Here is a 20,039-nt window from a genome sequence, read left to right as displayed (position 1 = left end):
AACCTTGGACCTCAGGCAAAAGGAGGAAGTAGACTCGGTGTGGGCCCAGAAAGTAGTCCCAAGAGGTTTGAGAATGGATTTCATACACTCTACAGTGTTAAGGGCGGAAAATGCCCATCATTTCGTAAGGACTCTGTGAAGAAAAGAAAATGGCTTAAGCCAAAATGGCACACATTTCTCTACATCTAGGGCTTCCCTTAAAAGGCTGTGGGGAAAGGGCTGGAGAAACAACTCAGGGGTTTAGAGCGCTGTTCTTGCCGAGGACCCAGGACTGATACCCAGCACCCACAGGGATGCTCATAAAAACCTGCAACTCCAGTTCCAGGGAATCCTCCCCCCTCTTCTGGTCTCCTCAGGTACCAGGACTGCACACGATGCACAGACATATGGGCAGGCAAAACATTTGTTTACATAAAATAAAATAAATAAAGATCCCCTGGAGAATGATTCTAGAATCTCCCTTGATGCTCAAGTCTCTTTTTACCAGCTGGCTTACGATTCACTTATACACTCCAACCATTCTTCTATATACTTTATACCATGTCCATATTTATAGTCCCTAACACCTAATGCTATGTATTATACTCACTATGAGGCCTTTTCTAGGTCAATGACAAAAAGAACTCTATAGAGAGAGCACAGTCAACCCCCAGCCCCCATTCACACATGCTTCCAATTTTCAGTTTGAGGCTGGTTGAATCCTTTGCTGTAGAAAACAGGGTATCTGACATGATAGTCTCCTTTTAAGTCTACAGGTGATATTTGCTTTCTTCCTATCTACACTCAGTTTCCTGTGAATCGTCTTTCTTCCCTGGCGGAGACATAGGTGACATGCCCTTTGGGAACCCAAACCGCCTTGATTTCTTGCGTGTTTTCTGAACTCAGAGCTGTGGGATTACATGTCAACATTTCACACTGGCTCCCTCTGCTGCTTTCCTTCTCCCCATGGCTGAATTCCATATAACTAAAACTGAGCCCACTTTTTGACAGTCAGCCAGATGATTCTGACAGATGGTCATTCTGGAACCCAAGAAATGAGTTGCTGTCTTAGTCGAGCTATGTTAGTTGGCTGTGATAACCTTGACCTAGGACGCAGGTGGCTGCAAGTGGCCTGAGGGCGGGTATTCCCACGAGGAACTGAATTCACCTGGTCATTCCTCCCCTCGAGCATTTTTACTGGTGTGAGAACACTAGACGTTTACTCCTCTGCCGCTGTCATAAACACAGCGACTAAAAGCAACTTGGGAGGGAAGGGTTTATGTCAACTAACAAGTTGCCCAGCACTGAGAAAAACTAAGGCAAGGGTTCAAGGCAGGAACTGGCAGCAGGAGATGATGTGGAGGCCACGGAGGGGAGCTGCTTACTGGCTGGTTCCCCATGGCTTGCTCAAGCCTGCTTTCTTCTAGAACTCAGGACCCTCAGCCCAAGGATGACGCCACTCACTCTGGGCTGGACTCTCCCCAGTCAATCACTAGTCAAGAAAATGCCTTCCAGGCTTGCCTGCAGCCGGAGCTTATAGAGGCATTTTCTTAATTGAGGTTCCCTCCTTTCAAATGGCTTCAGCTTGAGTCGAGTTGAAGTAAAACTAGCCAGCTCAGCAGGGCACACGTCAGCTGCTCACTTCATGGAGGACCATATCCTACAAAGCCATGGCCCCAGGAACCTCCTCCCCAAACCAAGCTCTACCTCTTAATGTTCCTTCTCTCCTCAACAATGCCATGAAATTACGAATCAATCTATGGGTTAATCTACTGATGAAATCAGAACCCCCAGGATTCAGTGACTCCCCAAAGTTCATCAGTTGGCAGCCAAGACTTTAACACAGAGAGCCTCTGGGGGGGCATTGTAGATCCAAGCCAGGACACCCAGCTCCAGCATTGTAAATAATAGGCCAGGAGGATAATTGACACTTCCTTTCGTATTTGGAGACCTAAATAGGAAAGACTACATTGTATAGTATGTGGTGCTCATTTGCATGAGGCAAAGTTCTGGGCTTCTCAGCAAGCCCAGGTTCCAGGTGGGGTTGAGAGCTGACTTGTGCTCTTCCAGGAAGAGGCTTGACTTTATTTCTTTAACATTTAAATAATTTGGCGCCACCCCCTTGACCATGCTTGTAGACAAGGTTGAAAAGGACGTCTAGATCTGTCCAGTGAAGTGCAAGTGGTCCCAGAGTTAGAGAAAGCCCTGACTTACACAAACTGTGTTAACCCAATTTGATCATTTGAGATTTTGAGTCTTAAGAATCATTGAATTTTGGGTGCATGTTTAATCCCAGGACTCAGGAGGCAGAGGCAGGCGGATCTCTGTGAGTTCGAGACCAGCTTGGTCTACAGAGCTAGTTCTAGGACAGCCCTGGCTACACAGAGAAACCTTGTGTCGAAAAACAAAACAAAACAAAAAAATCTTTGAATTTGAATTTCTTAGGAACAAGAAAACATCTTGACTGATTTAAAAAAAAATAGTGACCTCTTTAATCCACTCCACTTGAAAAAAATAGCCATTTCTGGACTTGGGTTTGTGAGGGGATCCAGAACAGATGCTTGCCATCAGCACCCCCTTTAATGGCAATTTGCAGAAGAAATGCTGCGGCTGCATAGAGGTGATCCACTACTCTGCTGGGGACCGCCAGCCCTGGGGATGTACAAGTGGTCCACCGCTCTGCTGGGGACCGCCAGCCCGGGGAATGTACAAGGTCTGAGGTTGCACATCAGTACGTCTATGCTCATGGTGCAAGGGAACCAAGAGTCAAGCAGGGACTCCAAAGGCCTCTCAGCCCATGCTGGCTAGTGTGTCAACTCGACAACGATGACCTAGAATGACCCGGGACATGGTCTCTGAACATGTCTGTGGATGGTTATTTTGATTATGTTAATTTATATGAGAAGAACCATCTTAACTGTGGATAAGACCATCCCCTGGGCAGGGGGATCCTGGACTGTCTAGAAAGGAAAAAATTAGGTGAGCACTTGTAAGAATTGGCTGGTTTCGAACTCACAAACATCCACCTGCCTCTGCCTCCTGAGTGTTGAGGTTAAAGGTGTGCACCACCATGCCCAGTTCTCCCCAGTTTTCTGATGTGGGTTCAATGTGACAGGTGCTTCGAGCTCCTGCTGCTCTGCTGTCCTCACCAGGGTGGATTATACCTCAGCCTGTGATCTACAATAAACCCCTTCTCCCTTCAGTTCTGCTTTGCCATCCTCACCAGGGTGGATTATACCTCAGTGTGTGATTTACAATAAACCCCTTCTCCCTTCAGTTCTGCCTTGCCATTCTCACCAGGGTGGATTATACCTCGGTGTGTGATCTACAATAAACCCCTTCTCCCTTCAGTTCTGCTTTGCCATCCTCACCAGGGTGGATTATACCTCAGCCTGTGATCTACAATGAACTTTTTCTCCCTTAAGTTGCTTTACCGCAACAACAGGAAAGGGAACCAAGACACAGTGCATTCCCGGCATGAAAACATTATAAACATATGATTCCCCTCTCCGCTGTGAGCTGTGCAGCCCTTTGCTCAACGCATTCCAGTTAAAATCACCTCCACACAAGCCCTGTGCCAAAAACACTGTTGTCCTCGCCACTGCCCATATAATAAATTCTCCACTGCCCCGTTATTGGCTTTTTTCTTCTTTTTTTGCTGTTGTTCTGTTTTGTTTTCTGACATCTATTTAGTGTGTGTGTGTGTGTGTGTGTGTGTGTGTGTGTGTGTGTGTGTGTACTAGTACCATGTCGCACATGTTGAGGCCAGAGGATATGGTTTGAAAGAAAATGGTCCAGGTAAGAATAGCACTATCAGGAGATGAGGCTTTGTTGGAGTAGGTGTGGCCTTGTTGGAGGAAATATTTCACTGTGGGGGTGGGTTTTGAGGTCTCCTATGCTCAAGCTATTCCCAGTTTGGAACAGACTCCTTCAGCAGCCTATGAATCAAGATGCAGAACTCTCAGCTCCTTCTCCAGCACCATGTTTGCCTGCATGCTGTCATGTCCCACTATGGATAATGGGTTAAACCTCTAAAACTGTATGCCAGTTCCAATTAAATGTATTTCTTTATGAGAGTTGCTGCGGTCATAATGTCTCTTCACAGCCATAGAAACCCTAAATAAGACAGTGGAAACTTGAGCGTTCCCCCTTCTATCATGTGGGTTCTGGGGGTCAAATTCAGTTTGTCAGGCTTGGCAGTAAACACCTTTAACTGCTGAGCCACCTGACTGACCTGGTTTACCCCGGGTCCTGTATGCTAGCTTGTTAACACACCCACTCACCCAGTCAATAAACATCATGACAGACATGACGGTATGGTGCAGTCTCTACATAACAGACATTGTTTTAGGCTTTCTAGATGAAGCAAGAGACCAAGGCAGACTGAGACTGTATCTCCGCGGAGCTTAAGAAGCAGGGGTGATGAGACGCAAAGCAAGTCCGATACAGGGCTATCTCTTCAGTCCCGTAAAACAAAGTTTTCAAAAGTGGTAAGTTTGGGGTAGTGCTTGCTCCACAAGTATAAGGATTTCAGTTCAGTCCCTTACACCATGAAGAAGTCAGGTACAATCTCCACTGGTAATCACAGTACAGAGAAGGTGGAAACAGGGAGATGGGTTCAGAGCTCTTGCAAGCTAGCTAACACAGCTGGAGCTCCGGCTCAGTGGGAGAGTCTCTCACAATACAAAGTGGAGAGCATCCTGAGGAACGATACCCGAGGTCCTCCTGTGGTTTCAACACGGATGCCCACACACGTGCACAAGTGTGTAACACATTTATATAGTGTATGTATGTGTATCCCAAAATCATTAAAGCAAAATAATATTGATTTTAGAATTTTACACTTGGTGTATTTAATATTTCCATTTATACAGCAGCACAAACGAAAACAGCACACATTTCATGTAAAACAGAATTTGGCTCTACACTGGGGCATTTTAGGTTTTTTTTTTTATATGTTCAGCTCATCCGTTTGAACGCTGACGGCAGGAATTCTGTCAATGTTTGTATAGCCCAGGTTGTGGTTACATGAGGGTGTAACACATGACCCTCACAGGAAAGGGAGGGCCATTAGGAAACAGAAGCTCTCCCTTTCAGATTTGTGCATTGTGTGTAGTGGTGATAGAAATGTCTAGAAGAGAGTTCCGATATCATTGCCAGGTTGTAGCCGCATAAACATATGTCAAACAAGCTGTTTTTTAGGAGACAGCTCATCCCTTGGTGTCACTGTGCACAGCGAGCTACTAAAGATACCGCAGGGCTCAGTGCTGACGTCAAGCGGATGCGAGATGCTCCGCAGCTGATTGTTCTGAGTCCCAAATTGGAAACAGGAGCTTGCCCACAGAAGATGGTCCAGCTCCCCTTGACAAACGAATCCTCAAATGCTCCTCACGGTCATTTGTTTGAAAAAGCTCAAATGACCCTTTGTTATCCCAGAGGCTGTGTTAGGTGGTTTCTCAGAGGAGAACAAAAACCAAGAACAAGACCCCTGCCACCTGATAAGGGACATGATCAAGGGGAACCTTTCCCAGTGCTGGCCCCAAAGAACAAGTACAAAAGGGACAGGCGGGTCTGTGCTGGCATAGAGATGATGGTTCCCAAGACAGGGGCCACGTTTTCAGGAAAGTTATTTTTAGGACAAAATGTAATGAATGACATACACGCAGCATGCCCTCTGGGACTCATGTTAATTTCTGCCTTCTTTAGCCTTTGCCCTAATTTCTCTAGCTTTTAAAACACAAAACTGTACTGTGTATTTCACAAGGTTCTGAGAATGCTACTTGAGATGCTGTCGAGTATTGAGGAAAAAAATGCTCTGTACTTTTTTGGTGGCAGATTCTTATTTTTCCTTGTGGTGTTGGGGATTAAGCCTAAGACCCTCCCACTCCCGTGGAAGTTCAAATGTAATTGGCCCCACAAATCCCATATTTCATAGGGAGTGGCCTATTAGGAGGTGTGGCTTTGTTGGAGTGGGTGTGACCTTGTTGGAGGAAGTATGTCACTGTGAAGGCAGGCTTTGAGGTCTCATATTCTCAGGATATGGCCCAAGGTGTCAATTGACTTCCTGTTGCCTCTGAGTCACTATGTAAGGACTCTCAGCTCCAGCGCCATGTCTGCCTGCATGCAGCCACGCTTCCCACCATGATCATTGACTGGACCTTAGAAATTGTAAGCCATCCCTCAATTAAATCTTTTCTTTATAATAGTTGCCATGGTTAGAGTGTCTCTTCACAGCATAGTAAACCCTAACTAAGATCCCCCTGCCCCATGAGCCCTTGGCCCTGTGGCAGATTAGTTTCTGTGAGTCGCTCAAAATACCAGAAATCAAATATCCCAGTTGAGTATTAAGAGGAACATTTCCAATTCCTGAGATCAAGATGTAAAGCAGTCATTCTCAACCTGTGGGTGGTGACCATAAGAAAACACATATTCCGATGGTCTTAGGAACTGAGACTCTTCTCAGGAGCAAAATTACAGTTATGAAGTAGCAACGAAAATAAATACATGGGTGGGGGGATCCTAAGACCATCGGAAATATGTGTTTATGATGGTCACAACCCACAGGCTGAGAACTGCTGGGGTAGAAGGTTATTCCAGGAGGGCTGGAGAGATGACTCAGCACTTCAGAGTGCTTGCTGTGTGCTCACAAAGAGAAGACTTTAGAGAGGCAAGCGGACCTCTATGAGTTCAAGCTCAGTCTGGTCTACAAGAGCTAGTTCCAAGACAGGCAACAAAGTTACACAAAGAAACCCTGTCTCAAAAAACAACTCAAAAGACTAGACTTTGGATTTCAGTCCCAGGACCAAGGTAACCAGATGGGAGTCTCACAAACGCCTATAATCCAAGTTCCAAATGGACAGAAGTGTGAGGAGTTTGGGGGCTTCTTGGCTTTTAGCGTTAGCAAGGAAAATGTGAGCCCAGGTTCAGGGAGAGACCTTGCCTGAAAGAAATATGTGGGCAGTGCTGAGGACACTCAATGCCTTCTGCTGGCATCTGTATACACACAGGTACCTGTGCAATGCATCCCTCCCATATCTGCATACACACACTCAGGCATACACACACACACACACGCACAATCTTGCTGTTGAGATGATTCAGCTATTAAGGCCCCTGCCACCAAGCCTGAGAAACTGAATTCAATCCCCAGAACCCAAATGATAAAAAAAAATAAACTCTCACAAGTTGTCCTCTGGCACATTTTACACAACAGAGCACAACACAGACAAATAAACAAATGGAAAATAGAGCTCTCAAGAGTTTCTTTTTCATCTATCATCTATCTATCTATCTATCTATCTATCTATCTATCTATCTATCTATCTATCTATCATCTATCTATCTATCTATCTATCTATCATCTATCTATCTATCTATCTATCATCTATCATCTATCTATCTATCTATCTATCTATCTATCTATCTATCTATCATCTATCTATCTATCTATCTATCATCTATCTATCTATCATCTATCTATCTATCTATCTATCTATCTATCTATCTATCTATCATCTATCTATCTATCTATCTATCTATCTATCATCTATCTATCTATCTATCTATCTATCATCTATCTATCTATCTATCTATCATCTATCTATCTATCATCTATCTATCTATCTATCTATCTATCTATCTATCTATCATCTATCTATCTATCATCTATCTATCTATCTATCTATCTATCTATCTATCTATCTATCTATCTATCTATCTATCATCTATCTATCTATCATCTATCATCTATCTATCTATCTATCTATCTATCTATCTATCATCTATCTATCATCTATCTATCTATCATCTATCTATCATCTATCTATCTATCTATCAATCTATCTATCTATCTATCTATCTATCTATCTATCTACTTATCTATCATCATCATTATCATCATCTACCTACAAATTACATATTTAATCTTCCTGAACATTTAACATGAACTGTCAGGAGTTTAGAGAGACAATACAATGACATTATGAGTGACATTCAAAACCAAACTTAGAAAGCAGCCCTGGAGTGAGGCGCACCTCTTCTTATCACAAGCCCCCACCATCCTACGTATATTCATTCTTACTGGTTTGAGGATGGGTGTGGTCACTGGTCAGTGAAATGGGCTAGAGAGATAAAGTTCGTCCTAACTTGTGAGGGATGTCTGAAAGTCAAGACTTCTTCTATGGTGTTAAAGCCTCAAATGACAAGCCTGACCAGAGGTCACCTTTGGTTTTAAAGGGCACGTGGGCTGCTCGTGTATCACACTGCCTGCTTGGAGGTCCTCACTGTGGCTTTGTCTTCCCCAACCACAGAGCTTTGGGTAACACTTTGTTCACGCTCCAGAGCCTTGGCCTCTCCTTTCCTACAATGAGGATGGTGGTGCTTACCTGCCAAAGGGGGAAGATGGACTCCTGTTTACTCAGTAGCTGTCGCAGAACAGGGCACTGATCCACGTGGGTGGTGGCTGTAAGTAGACACAGCTTTAGCAGCTGTGGAATGTACAACTGCGTTGCAGTCTGAAACGGCCACTAGTATCTGACCAAACAGGGTGTGTTACCTCGAGCCAGCTTTCCTTCTCATGTCTTTTTCTTTGCGGTGCAGAAGAACCCATCGCCTCATGCATGCTGGGCAAACTGTCTCAGCAAGCTCCAAATCCAGCCCAGTTTAACCTTCTCCATCAGAATCTGCCTGGGCCACGGAGAAGCAGCGCAACCAAGACTTGGTTCTAGATGATTATAAATTTGTTTTGAAGACTGACAAGTAGATTTTCTAAGTCAGCTGTGAAACAGAGCCTGCCTGCAGACAGCGGGGCGGTGTGAGTGTATTTTTGGCTGATGGGAGCAGATCTGGAAGACTTTTGTCACGTTCTGAACATGGTATTTGGCTCCTTCTGGAAACTTTCAGCATCACGTCGGAGTCAAGGCATTTGTTCCCATTCATTAGCTCTGTGATTGAATAAGCCATTACATGGTTCGATGCAAACGCATTTAACGAGGCTCGGCAGAGCAGCGTTTTAATATTCCTTTGAAGACAGATTTTTTTTTCCACTAGGAGCAAACAACATTTCATTTATCCTAATATCATCACCTCGGTCAACCAGAAGTTATTTAGGAAATAGCCAGGGCATATGTCGCTTTATAAAATAGGGAAATTGAATGTCTGACTCTAAGCACTGTTGAGTGCTGCCTGCCCCAGCTGCTCTCCAGGGCTCTGAAGTCCTGGCTCCCTGGTCTTTCCAAGCTTGTGGTTAAAGAGAAGACAGAAACAAATCCTCGTTTACAAAGGGAATCCGAAAGCTTAGTAATCAGTCTCTGATCATCTTCTGCTCGTGATCTCCGGCTAGCCCACTGTAATCAGCAGTCAAACAAGTGTGGAGAAGGCTGGAGGGGCAGCTGGAATGGAGGAATGTAGATGCAGGATGCTGACCCTGAATGGCGAACATGTTCATCTCCATAAATGGTATCTTCATCAAGGAGGTTGTCGTGTGCAATGGGGAGAGGTCATGAGCTGGGCTGATAGAAGCAATGATTGTATTTATGTATATATACATATACACATATACCCACACGAACACACATGAGTAAATATGCATTCACTATTGACTGATCTCTTCTCCTCTTCCTCTCTTTCTCTTCCTCCTTTTTTTTTCTTTCTTTAGAGACAGGATCTCACGTATCTTAGGCTGGGCTTGAACTAACCGTGCAGCCCAGGATGACCCTGGACTTTTTAGTAGGTGTGTGTAGTGTGTTGGACATATGAAGTGTGAACGAAGGTATAGGCAAGCACCACAAGAACATGAGTGGAGGCCAGACAACAACGTTGGCTCTAGGTTGCTCTTCGCCTTTCCCGTTTGAGGCGGGGTTTTCCTGCTGTGCCGCACTGTGTGTGGTGGGTCTGCTGGCCTGCAGGTTGCTGGGGAGTCTCCTGACTCTGGTTCTCATCTTGCTGTAGGCACCCTGGGGTAATGGATGTACACCGTGCCCTCTTTATGATGTGGGTTCTGGGGATCTGAGCTCTGAACATGTCCCTGCCCCGACCATCACACTTTGATCCTTTTGTTTTGGTCTCTCATGCTCTGGGATGACAGAAAGGCTCCACCATACCGCTTATGTGGTGTCAAGGATCACACCTAGGGCACCGTGAATGTTAGGAAGGAGTTCAGCGGTGCTACAGCCCCCGTTTCCTGAAAAAATACTTTTTTACACTGTCTTTTCCTCAGCTCTTTTGATGCTTTTACTTTGGAATCCACACTACCTATAAAATCCATCCAACTTATTTATGTGTTATTTATTTCCTTATGTATTGTTGTGTCAGCCCTTGTCACACATGTGACATACACGGGGTGCACGCGTGGAGGCCAGAGAACAACTTAAGCGTCAGTTCTCTCTCTACCATGTGGGGCCTGGGTTGTCACACTTGGCAGCAAGTGACCTTCCCCACTGAACCTTCTCTCTGGGCCCTGGTTGTATTTAGTCAAAAAAATAGAAAACACAGTCACTACCCGTGAAATTGACGGACATGGTCATTTTAAAGATCAGTCATTACACACCAGGTTCTTGTGAGAGGAAGAAGAACAGTGTCTCGAGGGGAGGTGTGAAAACCCACAGGGCTGAGAACCTGAAAGAGGGTCTCATTAGAGATGAAAGAACCTGCTGGGGGATGGTGGCACACACCTCCGATCCCAGCACTCGGGACGCAGGGGCAGGTGGATCTCCAAATTCGAAGCCAGCCTGGTCAACAGAGTGAGTTCTAGGACAGCCAAGGCTACACAGAGAAACCCTGTCTGGAAAAACCAAATGAAGAAAACCTTCAGTTTTTCTTTCTTTTTTCCTTTCTTTCTTTTTTTCTTCCTTCCTTTCTTTCTTTTCTGTTTAAGTCTTTATTTTTATTTTTCTGGAATTTAGAGTCACAGGTAGTTTTGAGAACGAATACGGAAAGAACCTATGTACCGTCTACCTAACTTTCTCACTGAGGACAGTCAGAAAATCCCAGGCCGGATGCTGACTGTGCAGCAGCTGAAACACAGGATGTTCCCATCATCATGAAGGTTCAGTGCTGCTCATCCCAAAACAGCCAGTTTCCCATGCCTCCTCCTCTCGTCCCAGTGCCCTGGCACAGCAGAGCCCTGGTACAATAGAGCATCATGAATCCATAATTACGATCTTTCAAGAATGTTACATAGCTCAGCAAAGTGGTTCCATGCCTGTCATTTCGACATTTGAGAGGCTGAGGCAGAAGGATTGCCTCTTAGTTTAGGGTCAGCCTGGGCTATTTAGTTAGTGGTGAGGTGGTGCAACAGGTGAAGGTGCTTGCTACACAGGCCTGGTGACCTGAGTCCAATTCGTGAACCCTCAGAGTTGTTCCCCGGCCTCCATACCCACCCATGTAATTTTGCATGCATCACTTTCCCCTACATGCAATAATAAACAAACCCAAGCAAGCAAAAGAAATTGTGTTATGACACTTGAAATGACAGCATGTGAAGACAATTTACATGTGTTCCAGAGCCTGTCACGTATGAGGTGACTACCAGAGTCCCCGGCTTCTTCTCTTCTACCCCTATTCCCATGGCGGATGCCACTTCGCTACATCAAGAATGTGACCTGGAGCAGAGCTCAGAAATCTGTGTGCTTGTTAGCATAAGAGAAGCAGAGACACACTCAAAGGTAGCTAGCTAACTCCTGGGGAGAACAGAATCCAATAAAAAGATGCCTGAGACAACCTTTGGGCTTCAAACGCAATTCTTGTCTTTATGGAAAAATTAGCCATAAGCGACACCAGACACTTAGAAGTCATTCCACATACCTCTGAGAAAACCTGAAGTCAACCCCTCCCTCTAGTAATCTTCTGTTCTTTAGATTTCCACATCCTAGTTATCCCTCCCGCTGCCCTCAGGGGCCAGCCACACAAGCACAGAATATCAGAATACCAGTCTGATGTAGGGTGGATGGTTGTTTGGCTTCTACCTACACAACTTGATAGGTGCTAGGCTTCCTGACTGGAATGCTACAAAAAAAAAAAAATGCCCGGGCACACTTCCCAGCCCCTAACTGCATGGCCACTGCATTTGTGTGCCCCGTGGTTCCACATCAAGACATGTCCATCTTAAAGACTGGTGGATCTGTGTTCTTGGCACAGAGGTTCAGGACAGTGTGAACAGCTGAAGGTGCCACCTTTGCAGACACCACCGCCAGGAAGCCCAGTGGGCAGGGAAGGAGAGTGTGGTTTGAAGACGTGTGGACAGGCCTGCCGAGAATTGGGAGATGAAGGACCCTTATACCAGCATGGCTAAGACGTGTACCAATTGTCACGGAGGGGCCACATTCTGGAAGAGAATGGTACACATTTGTCAGTTAGGGTCATGCGACAAAACATACCATGGGAACAAGATCTCTGAGAAACAATGCATGTCTATGTCAATTAGGACTCAGAAGTCCATTTAGGAGTCCAGAATGAGAACTGCAAAGGCATTTTATCATTGAAATCAATCATTTCTATTTGTAAGATGAGTCTGTGGCAGTGAGCCAGGGACAGAGCCGACTGCCACTCCATGGAGTGATCTTGAGTGGGAAGGGAATGCCAAATATTTTTACTGTCTCTCACGTCCAAGTTCACCCTTTTACTTCCTGACCCATGGCCCTGGGACTGGGGCTCTGCAAATCACACCCCCTATACTTCCCTTGCTGACTGACGGTGGGAGACTGCCTGGCAGTGGTGGACTAGAAGTCACGCGCAGGAGCTCTTTCCAGTCCCAGCTCTCATCAGCCTTCCTGTGGCAACAGAAGAGAACAGCTCCTTCTCCAGATTCTCCTGGCAGGCTAGTAGCAGTGATGGTGTCCCTTGGAAGTGCCAGAACGGACTGTGGTCCCCTTAGTGACAAGCACATTAGACATGTCAGAAGCCATTAAAGACTTGAGCACCAACTATATGAAGGAGACTCTTTTCTCAGCAGAACTTCAAGGGCTTATGTGGCTTCTACTCTGAGTTTAGGGCCAGCAGGGTGGAGACTCCTCTAACATCTGGGTTATGATGTCCTTGCTGCAGCCACTTCTGGATTTGTGTTAACTCCATGTCCCTTTTGGCTACCACAGCCCTCCAGCTTCTGAGCAATTCATTTCTTGTATCAACTTGCCTCTGTGGTTTCCTGCGGAGGGAGACTGTACTTGGTACCAAGAATGGGTTGATCTACAGCCCTGTAGTGCATACATGTTTTACTAAGACATGTAAGGAAGACGATGCTTCCTGTTCGAGAGGGCCAGTGTCATGGACCGATCCGACAGTCTCTGTTCTGTGCAGTAGGTTGTGGAAGATAGCAAATGCGCACAGGCACGTGTTTACTTTCTCATTGCTGCCCTAACATACCCCGCACAAGCAACTTCAGGGGAAAAAATGGTTGATTTTGGTTTACAGTTTCCTGAGGGTTATGGTCTACAATGGAGCAGGTGGGGGAGGCATGAGAGCAGGAGCAGAAGCTGGCTGGACACATTACATCCGCAATCTACAGACAGACTGAATAGTAAGGCTGGGTATGAATTCCACAAGGGTCACTTTTAGTGACCAGTAGTTTCCTCCAGCAAGGCTCCACCACCCAGGCCTCACCACCTTCCCAAATAGTACCACCAGTTGGAGGAAGGGGTTCAAACATGAGAGCCTATGGGAAACATTTCATAGTCAAGTAACTACAGCAGTATACTGCCTGCGTGCCCAAATACGTGTGTGTGTGTATTCATACATGTTCAGGTGCACTTGTATGTGTGCACTGTGGAGGGCAGAGGTCAGCTCTGGGTGGCATGTCTCAAGTGCCGTCCACCTTATTTTTGAAATCATGTCTTTCATTGGCTTGGAAGCTGCTGAGCAATCTAAGCCAGCAAGCCTAAGGAACCCCATCTCCACCTCTCCAGCAATAGGATTATGAGGGCCTATATCTAGCCTTTTTATATGGGTACTGGAGACCGAACTCAAGTCTTCATGCTTGCAAGAAGCTGATCTATCTTATCAGCCTAGAATCTGCTACTCACTCAATTTCCCCTGCCCCTTCTGTGTGTGTGTGCACGTGTACGTGTGTGTGTAGGCTACAGGAAAACCAATGGTGTCGCACCTCAGGAGCTGTCTGCCTTGTTTTCTGAGACAGGATCTTCCATTGGCTAGGGGCTCACTGATTGACAACGTTGGCTGGCTGAGTCCTGGGGATCCCATCACAAGGCTTTTTACATGGGTGCCGAGAATCAAATAAAAAAATGGCCTATGCTTACGTATCAATTCTCTCATTAAACAAACTGGTACCTGAAAATGCCTGTTGAGAATCCATACTAAAGCTGGGCACACCTTTAATCCCAGCACAGGAGAGGCAGAGGCAGGTGGATCTTTGAGTGAGTTCGAGGCCAGTCTGGTCTATAAAGTTAATTCCAGGACAGCCAAAACTACACAGAGAAAACCTGTCTCGAGAAACAAAAGAAAAGAAAATCCATGCTAAGCAGGGCATAGTAATGCATTTCTTTAATCCCACCATGTGGGAGGCAAGGCAGGCAGATCTATGAGTTTGAGGCCAGCCTGGTCTACAGTCAGCTCCAGGACTGCCAGGGCTACAAAGAGAAACTGTCTTGAAAAACCAAAAAACTATTTTTCTAGCAGTATCTACTTAGGTTAAAAAAAAAACTGTTTGAATGATTAATTCTTCACTAGATGGCAATCACCACAGTCTTGGGTTGGGTTCCATTCATACTACCCAAGAGCAACTGGATTCAGTCACGTTACTAAGCAACCACTATTTCAGTCCTGTTGAACAGAGGTGACTGACAACAGTCCTGAGTTTGTCAAGGGATTTATTTCAACTCTGGCTTAATGAGGATATTCTGTGTGGATTATCCTCTCACTCTGGGCTTCAGAAAGCTGCTGTCCCCGTACACACACTAGTTAAGACGGGTTAGAGAATATTGCAGCTAAAAATCGGACACATTTTTTGCCCAAATGTGGGGACCGAGGGAGGACTGGCAGAACGGCCAGATTCCATGCAGGCATTCAGATGTCGAGGTCAACTGTGGCTCCTGTGTCTGCTGGACGTGTGGCTTGGAACCTGTAACTGCCTCACAGTCAACTGGCTGAAGCTAGCTGCAGACTCCTAGTCTCCAGAAGGGGAGAACCAGGGCTTGCTAACTGTTCTCATGAGCATTCCATCCTGATCTATCCCTCCCTTCTTCAGGAGCAAAGCTCCTGGTTAGCCCGGCACGTGGCTAAGCCCACCTCAAGATCTCATTCTAAGTCTGTGGTTATGAAGTGGTCAGTGCCGTCAGTGTGAAGGGCCCTCTGGTAATTTAAATGTAATTGGCCTCTATAAGCTCATAGGGAGTGGCACTATCAGGAGGTGTGGCTTTGGTGGAGTAGGTATGGCCTCGTTGGAGGAAGTTGTGTCACTGTGAGGACTTTGAGCTTTCCTATGCTCAAGATACCACCCAGAATCACAAGCCTCTTATCGGGTTGGAGATATGGCTCAGCAGTTAAGAGCACTGGCTGATCTTCCAGAGGACCTGGGTTCAATTCCCAGCACCCATATGGTAGCTCATAACCGTCTATAACTCCTATTTCAGGGGCTCTGACACCCCACACAGACATACATGCAGGCAAAACAGCAATGCACATAAAATACAAATTATTAATTAAAAGTAGCCAGCATCATGTCTGCATGCATGCCATCATGCTTCCGGCCATGATGATAATGGACTGAACCTTTGAGCTATAAGGGAGCCACCTCATACGAGTTGCCATGGTCATGCTATCTCTTTACAGCAATAAAAACCCCATAAAAGGCCAAAGGAGCATCATCTCCTGTCTTCACTCTTCCTATTGGCTAGTATGTACACCGGCTGGGTGTCCTTGGACTCTGGTGTGACCCTGGTAGCAGAAGACAAGCCTGACGTCACCTGGGAGGAGGCCTGAAGGGAGTGAATTTCCCACTCTGGATTCCATAAACACACGTTCATCTTGTTTCAGGCACTTTGTTGGAGATTTTTGTTGTTAGCAGCTGCGTTTAGTCCTTCCTGGTAATGTGGAGCTCCAATGCTGTAAGAACCTTTCCCTGGAAATTCTTTCTTTTCCTCTTCCATGTGCAGTGTCAACTGCTCAGTACAGAAACCTGAGATGGGTCAAGATCTCATCACTAAGACAGCTGTGGCGGCACCCGCCTTTAATCCCAGAACTGGGGAAGCAGAGGCAGGCGGATCTCTGTTAGCTTGAGGTCAGCTTGGCCTATATAACAAATTCCAGAATAGCCAGGGCTACATAGAGAGACCCTGTCTCACACAAACAATCTCATTACTGATGGAGGTGTCTGGGGACAAGGTTGTCATCAGTGAACTGGACAGGGTACCTGCCTGTTACCTTAACTTGGGCTTCTTGACCTCAACCCCACTGACACTCTGGACTGGTGTCAGCAGCACCCTAGTTATGCCCCAAAAGCATTCTAGATTTTGCTGGATGTCTAAGTATGTAATAACTAACTGTAGCTGTACCAGCCCTCCACAGGAGACTGTTTTAAAATGTGTGCAGGTGTTGTATAGTATATGTGAAGGTCAGAGGTGGATACTGGGTGTCCCCCTTGTGTTGTGGAAAATTATTTTAAGATGCATTACTTTTGTTTATGCTCTGGAACACTTGTTTAACGATGTAAAGGCATGTTGCTTTTGTTTATGCTGCATTTGTTTAACTCCGTGGAGCTGTGATTCTTTGCCTGTCTAAAACGTTTGATGGTCTAATAGAGAGCTGAATGCAGGGAGCAAGGCTAGGTGGGGCTGGCAGGCAGAGAGAATAAACAGAAGGAGAAATTTGGAGAGAGAAGTAGAAGCAAGAGTACAAGAAGAGGAGGACGCCAGGGGCGTCAGTCCCGGAGTAAGAAGGAAAAGAAAGATAAAAGCCCAGAGGGAAAAGATAGAAGGGCTAATTTAAAGAGAAGCTGGCTAGCAACAAGCCAAGCTAAGGCTGAACATTCAGCAGTACTAATAAGACTGTGTGTGATTCATTTGGGAGCTGGGTGGCGGGTCCCCTAAAAAAGGACAAAGAGTAAAGAGCAAAAAACAACCAAGAGCACCCTTGGGCACATTCCATTTTATTTTTGATAGTGTCTTTCTCTGAACACGGAGCTCCATGTGGCTAGGCAGTTGGCCAATGAACTCCCAGTGCTGGTGTGACAGGGATGTGCCCGATGCCCAGCCTTCCATGTGGGTGCTGGTGATCCAAGCTTAGGTCCTCAGACCTTGTGCAGCAAGCACGTCACTGACTAGCCCATTTCCTCAAGACAACAGTGTATACTTCCCTAGGCACAAAGTTCTCCAAGAGTCAGCCCAAGTGATAGGATCCATGATATTTAGTTCCTTTTCCAGACTGATAGGGAAGCCAAGCCCTTTTCTTGTAACTGTGTCTGCAGCAGGGAGGCAGGAGCAATACCAAACATTCTTTACAGAGACCTGACACTGGAGTTCTCTCTTCAGATGTTCCCTTCTCCTGCTACATATCTCGGTACAGAGAGCCACTTCCCTAGGGTAACTGTGAACACTTGCTCGGAGACACTTCACAGAAATACCTAATAAAAAAGAAGGAAGCCACTGCTCCTCGTGGAGAACTGGAGAAAGGCGGGAGCATGCGCATGCGCGGACACTCAGGCACGTACCTCCATAGGTCTAGACTCAGAAGTAGAAGCAGAGCGCAGAAGGGGTGGCCCAGGCACTAGGAGTAGAGTGGGTAGCATCCTCATGGGAAGAGTGAAGGAAAGGCCTGGAAACTAACCTGCATTGGACCCCATTCCATCAGTCCTAAAAGGAGGAGGCCAAACAGCAGACTGAGCTATGGAGATACTTCATTTAGACACATTTACAACTTAGAGAGGTTCTCGTCCACAGGGTTTCATGCATGCCAAACCACGCAGTCTGCCAGTCCCACGGCTTGGAAACCTTTGCTTCCCTTTGCTAATGATCCCTTTGAATCCGGGACACTGCCCACAGCTTTCCCTCCTCTCGTTATCCTTTCTTCTGTACCCTCCCACCTGCCCGCTCCTGGGACCCTCTTCTGGCAGTAGGTGCCCTCACCAGATGAGCCCCTTCCCTCTCCTGTTTAACAGGCACACACGAACCATCTGCCAGTGCACTCTAAGAGCTCAGCTCTTCCCAGGGCCCGGGGCCACTACACACAGATGGCAGAACTTTCCCTTCCATCAAATGTGTAACTGTTACCCACTTTGCTGTTCCTCTTGTGCTCCCTGTCTTGCCCAATCATTCCACTAAGGAAATGGAGTAGCTTCTAAGCGAGCAGCTCTCAACCTGTAGGTCATGACCCCTGTGGGAATAGAACAACCCTTCCACAGGGGGTTGCCTAAGGCCATCAGAAAACACAGATATTTATTATTTGTTATTGCAACTTATGACAATAGCAAAATTACAGTTATGAGGTAGCAATGAAAATAACTGAACTGAAATGATTGATGGTTGGGGGTCACCACAACACGAGGAACTATATTAAAGGGTCGCAACGTTAGGGAGGTTGAGAACAACTGTGTGCTAAGTCCTTTGGCTAATTTCAAATGATAACATTTTATACACAAGAAAGGAAGGGACATCTGGAGGCCAAACATACTGATTACCAGTAATTTCTAGGAATCTGAAAATACCCCAGCAGATGACATGTTCATTGGCTTACTCCTTTCTGCCTATTGATGTGGCCAAGAAAGCATCGCCGAAGGCTCTCACTTCCCTGCCGTCAAGGAACAGCTGCCGAAGCTCTTCTCTGGAGGGCTGAGCCTCACAACAACGGGAGAGTCTTGAAACAATTGAGAGTCCGAGGAGCTATTTTGAGAAATGGGGAACACTCACAGACTGTGTGGTTACGGTTACCCAAACACCAAGTGATCCTGGGCCTTTGGGATTGTTACACACACCACCACAGTAGAGGAAGTGGATGCCACTGTGAATCCAAGACCCCGAAAGGTGGCTGCGAGAGTTGTGCAACCTAAGAGAGCTGTGTCAAGAGGATTCTCAGAGACCAGGTGCCCACTTAACCGTGAAGATCTTTGCTGGTGATCAAGGAGACACGGAAGAACATCACCTGTGAGATTATTTTGAGCAGAATGGGAAAATTGAAGCGATTGAAATCATGACCGACAGAGGCAGTGGAAAAAAGAGCTTTTGCTTTTGTCACCTTTGAGGACCATGACTCTGTGGTCAAGACTGTTACTCAGAAATACCATAGTGTACATGGGCACAGCCTTGAAGTAAGAAAAAGCCCTATCCAAGCAGGAGATGGCTAGTGCTTCGTCCAGCCAAAGAGGTCCAAGTGTTTCGAGAAACCTTGGTGGTGGTCATGGAGGCAGTTTTGGCAGCAATGACAGTTTTGGTTGAGGGGGAAACGTCAGTGGTTGTGATGGCTTTGGTGGTAGCTGTGGTGGTGATGGTGGATATGGTGGCAGTGCGGATGGCTGTAATGGATTCAGTAATGATGGAAGCAGTTTGGGTGGTGGGGGAAGCTACAATGATTTTGGCAATTACAACAATCAGTCTTCAGTTTTTGGACCAATGAAAGGAGACTTTGGAGGCAGAAGCTCTGGCCTTTATGGTGGCGGAGGCCAGTACTTTGCTAAACCACGAAACCAAGGTGGCTCTGGTGGTCGCAGCAGCAGCCATGGCAGTGGCAAGAGGTTCTAATTACAGTCAGGAGACAAAGCTTAGCAGGAGAGGAGAGCCAGAGAAGTGCCAGGGAAGCTACAGACTCAGCCAAGCACAGTGATGGCAGGGCCTGGCTGCTACAAAGAAGCCATGTTTTAGACAATACTCATGTGTATGGGCAAAACAACTCCAGGACTGTATTTGTGGCTAATTGTATAACAGGCTTTTTTAGTTTCTGTTCTGAGGAAAGTGTCAAGCATTCCAACAAAGGATTTTACTGTAGACCTTTTTTTACTCATGCTGTTGATTGCTAAATGTAACAGTCTGATCATGAGGCTGAATAAATGTCTTTAAATATATACCAGAGAAACCCTGTCTCGAAAATAAAAAAAAAAAAAATACCAACAGAGACTGTGTGAA

General features: G+C 46.1%; 1 pseudogene; it reads left to right on the top strand.

Annotated features, from left to right (window-relative positions):
• The first annotated feature begins 9,416 nt into the window (after nucleotides 1-9,416).
• On the top strand, nucleotides 9,417-19,695 carry LOC142855373 (heterogeneous nuclear ribonucleoprotein A1-like; annotated as a pseudogene).
• Nucleotides 19,696-20,039: the final 344 nt, after the last annotated feature.

The sequence above is a fragment of the Microtus pennsylvanicus genome, chromosome 8 (genome assembly GCF_037038515.1).
Source record: "Microtus pennsylvanicus isolate mMicPen1 chromosome 8, mMicPen1.hap1, whole genome shotgun sequence".
NCBI classification, from domain to species: Eukaryota; Metazoa; Chordata; class Mammalia; order Rodentia; family Cricetidae; genus Microtus; species Microtus pennsylvanicus.
The sequence above is the reverse complement of the archived record's forward strand: the minus strand, read 5'-3'. Positions and strand labels throughout refer to the sequence as shown.